The sequence below is a fragment of the Embiotoca jacksoni genome, unplaced genomic scaffold (assembly GCF_022577435.1).
Source record: "Embiotoca jacksoni isolate LCO1_2020_lvr unplaced genomic scaffold, fEmbJac1.0.p SCAF_11, whole genome shotgun sequence".
Lineage (NCBI taxonomy): Eukaryota > Metazoa > Chordata > Actinopteri > Embiotocidae > Embiotoca > Embiotoca jacksoni.
In genome coordinates, this window is record NW_027185241.1 from 1,589,977 (window position 1) to 1,599,672 (window position 9,696).

The following is a 9,696-nucleotide window of genomic DNA, read 5'->3' on the forward strand; positions in this document are numbered from 1 at the left end:
GGCTTTTATTAAGATTTTGTTTGCGTGAATGTGACCTCATTAATAATTAAGCCAGACAGATGGTGCAACCATCTTGTATTTGGGTAAATGTGATGAATTTGTAATCGGTTTTTATGTCTAATTAAATGACAGCTAAAGGCGTTATGTTTTCAGGTTGTATGTTCCATGCTCACGAACTCAAATGTCAAGACCGCCTTGAGGGAATTTTGCCAAATTTGGTACAAACGTTTTTTCGGTCTCGAGGGTAAACTGATTAAAGGTTGTTGGTCAAAGGTTAAAGGTCACCATAGACATGGATGGAAACTGGAACTTGACTGGCTGTCAAAGGCAGATAACCAGGAGGCAGTAAAGCTGGTCTTCGTTTAAACATCGTCAAATCATTTGATTTATATCGCACATTTAAATTCAACAAACTATCGCCATTAAAAACAAAATGAGCAACAAAACAAAAAGAGAGCGACTAAAAGCAAAATGAAGCTGGAACAAAACGCAAGAAAATGACATGAAATAGGGACTACATAATGCTCATGAAATCAAAATTAAATTGGGCCTAATCTAGAAGTACAGGGGAAACAAATGTTTTCAATGGAGATTTGAATACTGGGAGGCTGTTTCAAAGTTACTTAAGAGCTCTATCGCCCCAGAAAACACACTTATATGCTGCTAATTTGCAACAGTAAGCATGTTTTGAGAGAACATAATGTAGTTCTCAACATGAGAAATCATTTTTTTTAACTTTAAGGTTAGCAGTGTATTGGAGCAGTTCTTCAGGATTATTTTAAAATTCCTGGCATGCAGCTCTAAACTTTCAACCAGTGATTGATGTGTGACCATATTTGATTAGTTATGAATAGCTAAGAAAATTATTCTCTGATGTTTCTGATTCAGTTTAATCTCCTTCTTTTCAAGCATTAATTTTTTACCCAGAAATCCAGAGTAATCCTTTTATATCTTGTTTGTGTCGCTTCTCCATAACTCAATACATCTTAAGTGAAAAGTTCAGCTCCCTTTTTTTAAAAAAAAAAAAAAGCATCTTTAAACTTTTATCTCTCCGGCACTCTGCGTCACACTGATGGAGAAATCCGTTGGAGAATGAAAGATCACGGCAGGGCTAATCCTTTCATTCACCACCTGTGGGTACCAGGGGAGCTTCTTTAATGCAGAGTAATCGTTCCTCTCGAGGACCTTTACACCTCAGTGAGTGACACACTAATTGGCCAATTAGACACCTGTATCACTCGAGCTGTCCCAGGAGGAGACACCACGGTCCTTATGGTGCGAGATACATGCAGCATATTGTAGACAATTCAATTCAGGCTCGGGCTGTCTGAAGATGTTACCGAGCTTCATGCACCGCCTCACCGAGCCCGAGGCGGTCGAGAGCATGAAGAGATCAGACTCCTTCCTGTGTTCCTGTGAAAATGTTTCAGAATGACTTCAGGCCATCAGATTTATTCTGCTTGCTTGGCTTGAAGTTGGACAAATGTGTAATCTGGACAGGCCTATGATTACTTTTAATTAGTAACTCTGTCGGAAAACTTGTTTTCGGGCCGAGCTTGCTTTTGTGTCTTTGTTATTCTGCTTAACAGTAATTAACGAATAGCAAAAATGAACGTCGCCGTCTTTACAGAACTCGGATAGTTTTCGGCGTGAGTGTCACAGCGCTGCATTCCTCTCCGTGCTCAGTAATTCTGAATCCTGGCAACAAGTCAGGAGAGCTCATGCTGATGGACTGAAGAATGTAATTAGAGGAAACAGACTGCATTAGATCACATTAGACTTCACCAGGTCAGCAGGCAGTTCGCATGTCATCTGTTGACAGATCATTTGTTTTCAAGTTCCTCGACTGCCCGTTATGATCAGCTTTGTGGACGGTTATCTTCGGAAGTAATTGCCCACTGAGTTTGGTCTTCCATTAAATTTTTTTGAGTGTTTTATCTTGTTTCTACATTAAACCAGGATTGCAGCTATCAAAGTAAATATAAAGTGACAGTGTGTTTAGGTATTCCGAGTGCTGAAAACAAACAAAATATATTGAAGAGATTTATGTTAATGATACAGTTTAGGTTGAAATGAGTCTCAGAATTACTAGTTTACTCATCTGTAGAGGTCCTGTCAATAAAGTTTTGAACATATTCAACTTTCCAGGATGTAATAAAAGTGGATGTTTTGGAAAGCTAACAAAAATGACTGTTCAGTCATTATTAACTAACGGGATACCACTTGTACTGGTCCTGATTGACAGCTGATCTCCTCTGTGGGGTTGCTGCATTTAGATCCCGCCGAGGATGAAATGTCAGGTGGGGGATCCTCTGTGGTTTCTGAGGGCTGTCACTGGCTCAACCCTCAGGGGAGGTCCTGCCCAGCTCGGCGCCATGGCGATGGGCCTTCCCTCGCCCTGGCAACCAGACTGGGGTTAAATTAGGAAAGGCTAACCCCAGAAGTGTGGTGGAGACGAGGGCGAGGTCAAGCGCTCTGGTCTGCTTTGATGATGGTGGAGGTTGGAGAGCGCAGCAGACAGACGCTCTTCATCTGCAGCCGACAGGCCGAGGACGGATCGAGTGCTGCTGATCATTAACGCTGCTCCTTTTTGGCTTCATGCGTTTGGAGACGAGAGTTATGTGTATATTCATATGTCTGATGTCACCATTCACTTTACTGATAGAGGCTGCAGCATTTTTTTGACGGTCCGTTTCTTTTTACAGCCGCCCTTCTTCGTGAGAAATATTTTAGAAATGTTGGAAACTGTCTCTTGTAGTTGGCGTCACCAGCATGTCAATCTCCGGAGTCCTCCGCAGGAGGTTAAGCGCTCTGATGAGAGAGATACAGCCGAGTCAGAAATGTTTAGGCTTATCTTTTACTAAAACAGTTGGGACAACTCTATCATGCCACAGCGTATCATACGGCCGTCCGTCCGCTGCACAGTACTGTCAGTGGCGTGTTTGGCCTTGGGTGGGTGTGAAAAGTAAGACGAGCTACGTTTGGGCTATAAAAACTTTGTGGTTAGGGAAAGGAAACGTTTTTGGTTTGTAGTAAATGTGACACAGTCATGATTTAGTGAGGTTGTAGGCACAAAACCCACTTGGCTAGGAAAAGCTCATCGTTTGTTTTACAATAAGTAATGTTACGTTAGCAACGTTACATTGGTCACTTAAGTCAACGTGCATTATGTCAGTTTAATATGTTACGTTATAGCCGTAACTTATTTGCATTGTTTGTTCTTTCCGACCACCTCCCTCCCTCCCTCCCTCCCTCCCCGACTCTCAATTCGTCACATGACCTCCTTCTTCGCCCCTTCTGGCAAAGTGACCTATACCTGAATACATTTTAAGTATCGCTGCCTCCAAAACCTCTGAGGGCTGTGAACGTCTCTGCCTCTGACTTGGAGGTAAAACTATAAAGCCTTCGGACTTTACCGTCACCGAATGCTTGTGGGAGGAAGAGGAGGAGGAAGAGAAGGAGGAGAGGCTGAGGGAGACTATGTGAAGCAGCGGATGATTTGTCGTTTAAACTTACATTTTTCCCAAACAAATATAACCGACTTTGGAACACATCAAAGCTGCCAACTAAAAAAAAGGGAACGAGCCTGTCATTGGTTGTAGCCGGGCCATATCGCGAACACATGGCCCCGGCCAGGAGGCGCGGTTATACCCCGTTTGGCGGTAAAACATCAAGAACTGAAAGTGAAAGAGAGTAAACGAAAACCGTAGGGGTGCAATAACGCGACCAATAAAGAGACTGTATCGCGGAGTTTGGGTTTCGAACTCCGTGCCCTCGTGCGAGTCAAATATCAGAGGAAGAGAGGTGTGGATGAATGTTTTGGTGGATGCAGATGAGGAGCGAGGGCCAGCTGTCGACCTGATGTTTTCCTGTTCCCACATGACCGTGAATAGATCTGACTATGTGATTAGGTTGTTTTCTCACAACGCAGTGGCCAAAAATGTTATCACATCAAGGAACACGTTACCGTAAAAGATCTAGGATCAATTTTTGGATTCCAAATGTTTTGGAGCCACATTTTTAAAAATATTTTGGGAGGAGATAAGTCTTATTTTTGAAAGTCTGCACGCAGATGTTTTCAGACTCACTCGGGTTGGTAAACTTGGCGTCTGTCTGCACAAGTGTATTTATATTTTTAGTATACTAAATACTTGTTTGCCAAACAACTGCTGTTCATCATAGTCCTTCGGAGGCTCTGCTTACTTGCACAGATATTGGGCAATATTTGTTCCGAAATGCACCACAAGAATTAAAAAATATAGAGAATATATATATTTTTTTAAATGGATAAATCTACAGTTTTGTTGCTGTGTTGAATCAAGAGAGACAAATTCAGACAAGAAATACTTAACTTCACATCAAATTAAATTTAGTGATGCTTACAACCATAATTTTGGTTTGTGACCAGAATAAAATTGGCTTTGATCAGCGCGCAGCCTCGCTGGCCCGTTCACCGTCATCATCATCATCTGTGACTGGTCAAAGATGTCATGTGGCTAACCTCATATTCTCAATTTACTGCCATCGTTTTATTATAAATCTGTTTACTAGTTGTGTTTTAGAAACATCTGCTCTCAAAGATACTTGCAAACTTCTCCAATGTTTTAATTAATAAAACTCGCTCGTATGATAGTGTTCAAAATGCTGTAATGTATTTAAATCACAGAGATAGTGGCAAGATGTCATACCACAGCAGATAAACACGTTCTTCAAAATAAAACTGAACCATCGGCCGCAAGATCTTTTCAAATTTGTGTTTTTGAATTCTTTTCATTCTTTCTCACAGATTGGGAAGGATACGAGATGAAGGTGGGAACAGTGAGAATTTGTTTTTCTCTCATAAAGAATAACTTGCACGAATCTGCACTTCTGGCAGTGAAAAACAAACACTCAGGATTAATCGCTGCTTCTATAACTCTCGACCACACAGAGCCTCCGTCCCAACTATTCAAAACTCAAAACTTGTCACAACAAAGGAAGTTAGTTTCTCTCCTTTTTTTTTCCTGCGATGTAAAAACGAGATGTATTGCCAAAGTATGGGCTATAGCAAGGATAGCCACGTCCACAAATAAATTACTTCTCATAATTGTGTTCGCTCGTCAAGACGCTCAAAGAAGGATTATCAAAATAAAAGCAAGCAGGGAGAACAAGCGAGTGATCGGGAGGAAGGAGGAAATGCTGTCCATCTGTGTGGAAATCTGAAAGACTAAAAGCATAGATTCTTCATTGGTTCATTATGATTGTACCAACATGAACTCTTAAACACGGCAGCAAAGGTTAAAGTGAACTATTCAACCTACGGAACACCTGAACCAAGAAACTGTCGCTATCTGTATTACTCCCTGAATGAAAACAGAGCGACAACTGTTCAATATTCAGTTTCGGCTCAGCCCAGCTCCGGTCAATCCCGTCGCTGTTATACAATGAAGGGTCAACTGACCTCCCTCGGAAACTGAAAAGAAAATGCATGAAACTCCTGTCCTCCTCGTCCTGTAAATTTCAGTCGGGGTTGAACCAGAGCCCCGGCGGCAGCCCTGCCGTTGTTCTGCCGCAGCCTGTCCTGACGTCAGACGGTTATTTGAAGAGGGTCTCTGGCTCCTGGTCAGGTTTCCCACAGGGCCCAGACTCAGCCCATCTCCCTGACCCCCCGGGAGGCAGAGGTCACGCATGAGAGAGGGGAATGAAAAGGGCCACCCCTCTGATTTATGACCCAGCGTAGCTATAGGATACCTTCAGCTCGGGGATGGCTTTCGTTACAGAGGTGGGGGCACACCGAGCCAGATTTCCCCCAGCACCTCCCGCCAGCGTTGGCTTACAATTTCAGCCGTTTAGGGGGAGAACTTTGGCATCCTGAGTCGAATTCCTGATTGTTTTGTAGTGTGTTCGGACAATAAGCAGGCACAACGCAGTCGCCATTTATTTTTTGACTAATTCCCCGGTGGGTTTCATTCCCAGATGTCAGCCAGCTGTTGTAATTTGGAACAATATTACATAACAGATTCGACTGGTGCTGGGTGGGATGATTCCAGCCATTCCTTGGACTCTGTTGTGAGGATTTTTATTTTAGTCTGTCAGAAGACATGTCAGTCAGGAGTCGATGTGTGTCTGTATCAAATCAAGATGAGGAGGCACGTCTTGGTTCCCTCACACACACTCATGGTTCATGACCTCAGCTGGCTGTTTGTTAAAACCCTGTAATTTATTTCAATTCATTTAAATACAACCCCCGTAGCTTCTTCTTAAACTACGACGATGACTTTATCTGATCGTTTTTACTGCCCCTGAATGACTAAGTAACAGTATTTTGACAAGTGACCTGCTGGTACTATCCACTACAGACAATAACTCTGCAGATCATTTTCTAATAAAATACTGCAGTTCTTACACGGCAAAAATGAAGTTATTCATTTTGCACTGAGAAATTATGCTTGACGTGTAGATGGTCATCAGGCAAACAGACTTTTGAGTGATTCTGTAAATTTTGCATTGCTCAAAGAAAACAAAACGTTTCCCCCCAAAAAAATTAAATACTCTTGCTGTTTTCCATGTCCTGAGGCCTTTCCATTACCATTCTTAATTTATTCCATGCGGTTCCTGTTTTCTACCAAAAGCACACTCAAAAATCAAGCAGATATAGTCTTCGAGTGCACTTAAAGCAGTTATGATTAATATGACTGAATCTCATGATTCAAATTAATTGCTAATGTTCCTTTGTATTTCCTGGTTCTGTAAACTATTTGTTTTACCATATTAACTTTATATACCGCCCGTCATCGTGCCAGACCTGTCAGTCCACTAGACCGTACCGTGTCGGTGTTCTACCTTGACCTTGCGTGGAAAGTAAACGCATTTATGAGCTGCCCGTTCTCATTGACAGTGAGGGAAATACTTCCCAGGTCATGTGACGATGTACAAAGAGTAAATGAAGTCTAAGTAAGGTTGAGGTCAGGGGGTGGTTGATTGGAATAAGAACAGAATTTCCTCCCAGGAGACTGCAGTTTGTGTCCATGATGTAATGTTTCTTAAGTAAAGGGCTTAATTTAACCAAAACCGTGCTCACCTTAACCCAGCAGGTTTTGTGCCTAAAACTCACCACATTGCTACCGTGTCACATTTAACCCAAACTACGATCTTTTCCTCGGCATAACCACGTCGTAAGGTGCCTTACTGTTCACATCTCGATGAGGCAACGTGGCACTGACACGTTTTCCTCGAGTGGACTGACGAGTGTATTAAACACGGGTACGATGCCGGGTTGAATAATATGTAAACGTGGCAATGACAACTAAAAAAAAAAAATCTTCTAATGAAGGTATATTTTGTCACTTTTCCACTGTGAAAGAATTATAACCTCACTCGCCTGTCAGAATCAATATATGATTCGGAGGCGGGACAGGAATATTTAGAGTCCCCGTCGCTCGCATCTTCTCGATGTTTCCAGCGCATCTCTAGTGAAAGCGTGTCTTCGTAACAGCAGCTAATTGGCTAAAACAGTTGATTCCTCTCCTGGCAGACTCCTTTCTGACGGTTGTGTGCGTACTTTTTTCAGCCTCTCTGTCCATGAGTCATGAACCGAGCTGCTCTCAAGCGTAGACATCCGCTGTGTGCCGAAGCTTCTGGCGCAGAAGAACTAGGCCAGATTTGACACACTTCACAACCCATGCTAACCCTGACACACATTATTGCTTCTCAGAGCACCGAGGAGAAAAAAAAGAAATCCCAGCTACAAATGCAACACACTCGGACACAAAATGATCGTATTTGATCTGAGCTGTTATCAAACGGTTGAATTGGGGGATTTATTACAAAAGAAGCTCTCCGCTTGAGTTCAATACTGTTTTATACTGCAGGCTAAAGGGAATCAGATTTACATCCACTGTCTGAGAAATATGTCTGTTATGATTTAGTGGTGCTAGAAGCCTTTAAGCAAAGAAACGGCAAAGAAAAGCCACAACTGCGTGTGCAGTTCATAAACAGTTTACATTTGTTGTCTATTAAGTTGCTAAGAATAGTTGTGTTGATTTTCAAGAGATGCTTTTATTCAGTAAAATCTCCCGTCTGTCAAGTTATAAGTGGGTCAGAACTTTGCTGAGCAGGATTTGCCGGTGGGCAGAAGTGTAAAGCGGTAGGTCTTTGAGCCCCCTGTGGTGTTTCTTTTTTTTTTTTTATGCGAGTGAAAAACCACATCAGCAGCATCAAAGCCCAGAGTGGTGGAGTCCTGCTAGTTTATCATCCACTTTTTGAGCTACCAGGCGTTTTTTTTACAAGCAAGTCTTAAACAGGTTCACCAACTTTCCCCGCAAAAAAAAAAAAAAAAAAAAAAAAAAAAATGTTGCTTGCTCAGCGCTAGACCAACCTAAACCTTTTCGAAGCCTATAATAATAAGATCCCGGTCGTCCTTTGCCAGCTGTTGTCTGTTTATTTCCAGGCAGACTGAGGAAGAAAAAGGCCAAACCCAAAATACGACCATATGTTTAAACCTTGTCCTATGAACCCAAAACAGGATGTCACAGCAGGCCCTCCGGTCAGAGCAACTGACAGAGACACAGACACACAGGAGGGCTATTGTTTTGTTCTGTTTTGGGAAAGGGAAGTGTGGTAAAGACGCAGAGACATTAGCCATGTGTGTAGTTATTATACACTGTATGTGTTGCTGTTTGAAGCTTACAAGCTTGCAAAATTATGTTGACTGTGTGCGCAAGTGAGCCCAGGGAATGTGTCAGATGTTTGTATCCTTTCAATGTCCTTAAAGCAGTTTGTGCTATATCAAAGGGAAAGCCCGTCTTTAAATAGAAATCATGTATTTTTTTTTGCTCCCTTTGTGAGTTTGATGAAGTCTCTAAACTGCTGAATGAGTCATCTTTCAGACTAATCCTGGAGCTGCTTCAGGGATGGTGAATAACAGGATAATTGGCAGCAGTGCAGCCCACAAGATGACATTATCAGGAAACATTTTCTAATTCCCATCTGTAAGCTCCACAGATAGAGAAATTTCTTTTAGATATCTTAAGGAATTGCTTGATTTACTTTTGATGCCAAGACATGAATAAAATAAACACAATTTTCAAGTCTGTATACAGTAAATGATGTACCTGGAGCTAAACACCTGTTGGCATGTGAGCTTTATAAGTGCTGGATGGTGTATTTTGTTACCTCTACCTTCATGGATTAATTACAAGACCTCGAGTGTAACAAGCTGACCTGGGCCCGGTTGGTGAAGTTTGCCGCTAGTTCCATCATGGACACATGACATCACCTCTTGTGTTAATTTCTCATCAGTAGAAACGCAATATTAGCAATCCATGCATGAGAATGAGAAAATACGGCTGACTTTGCAAATTTATTTGCAATTTCTGAGTGATGTTAATTTATGGGAAGGCACCATACTAGTCTCTTAGTAATAATTAGTAATAATTAATAGTAACCTCTTAAATGAAACTTTTGATTATGAATTTGTGATCCTTGTAGTTTTTATTTTTAGGTGGTTTTGTCTGTATGCTCAGCTAAGTATGCCAGCTGCTGGTACATATATACAGACAAGAAACTCCCTTTAAACACATTTTATATACACAAAAAAGAAGCAGAAAATCTCTGTCAATCAGCAATATTCACAATCTCACAATAGAGTTTGTCAAAAAAAAGTGCCTTTTGGTATTTTTGACATAAAAATTCCAGCTCTGACTTTCAGTTCAGGGA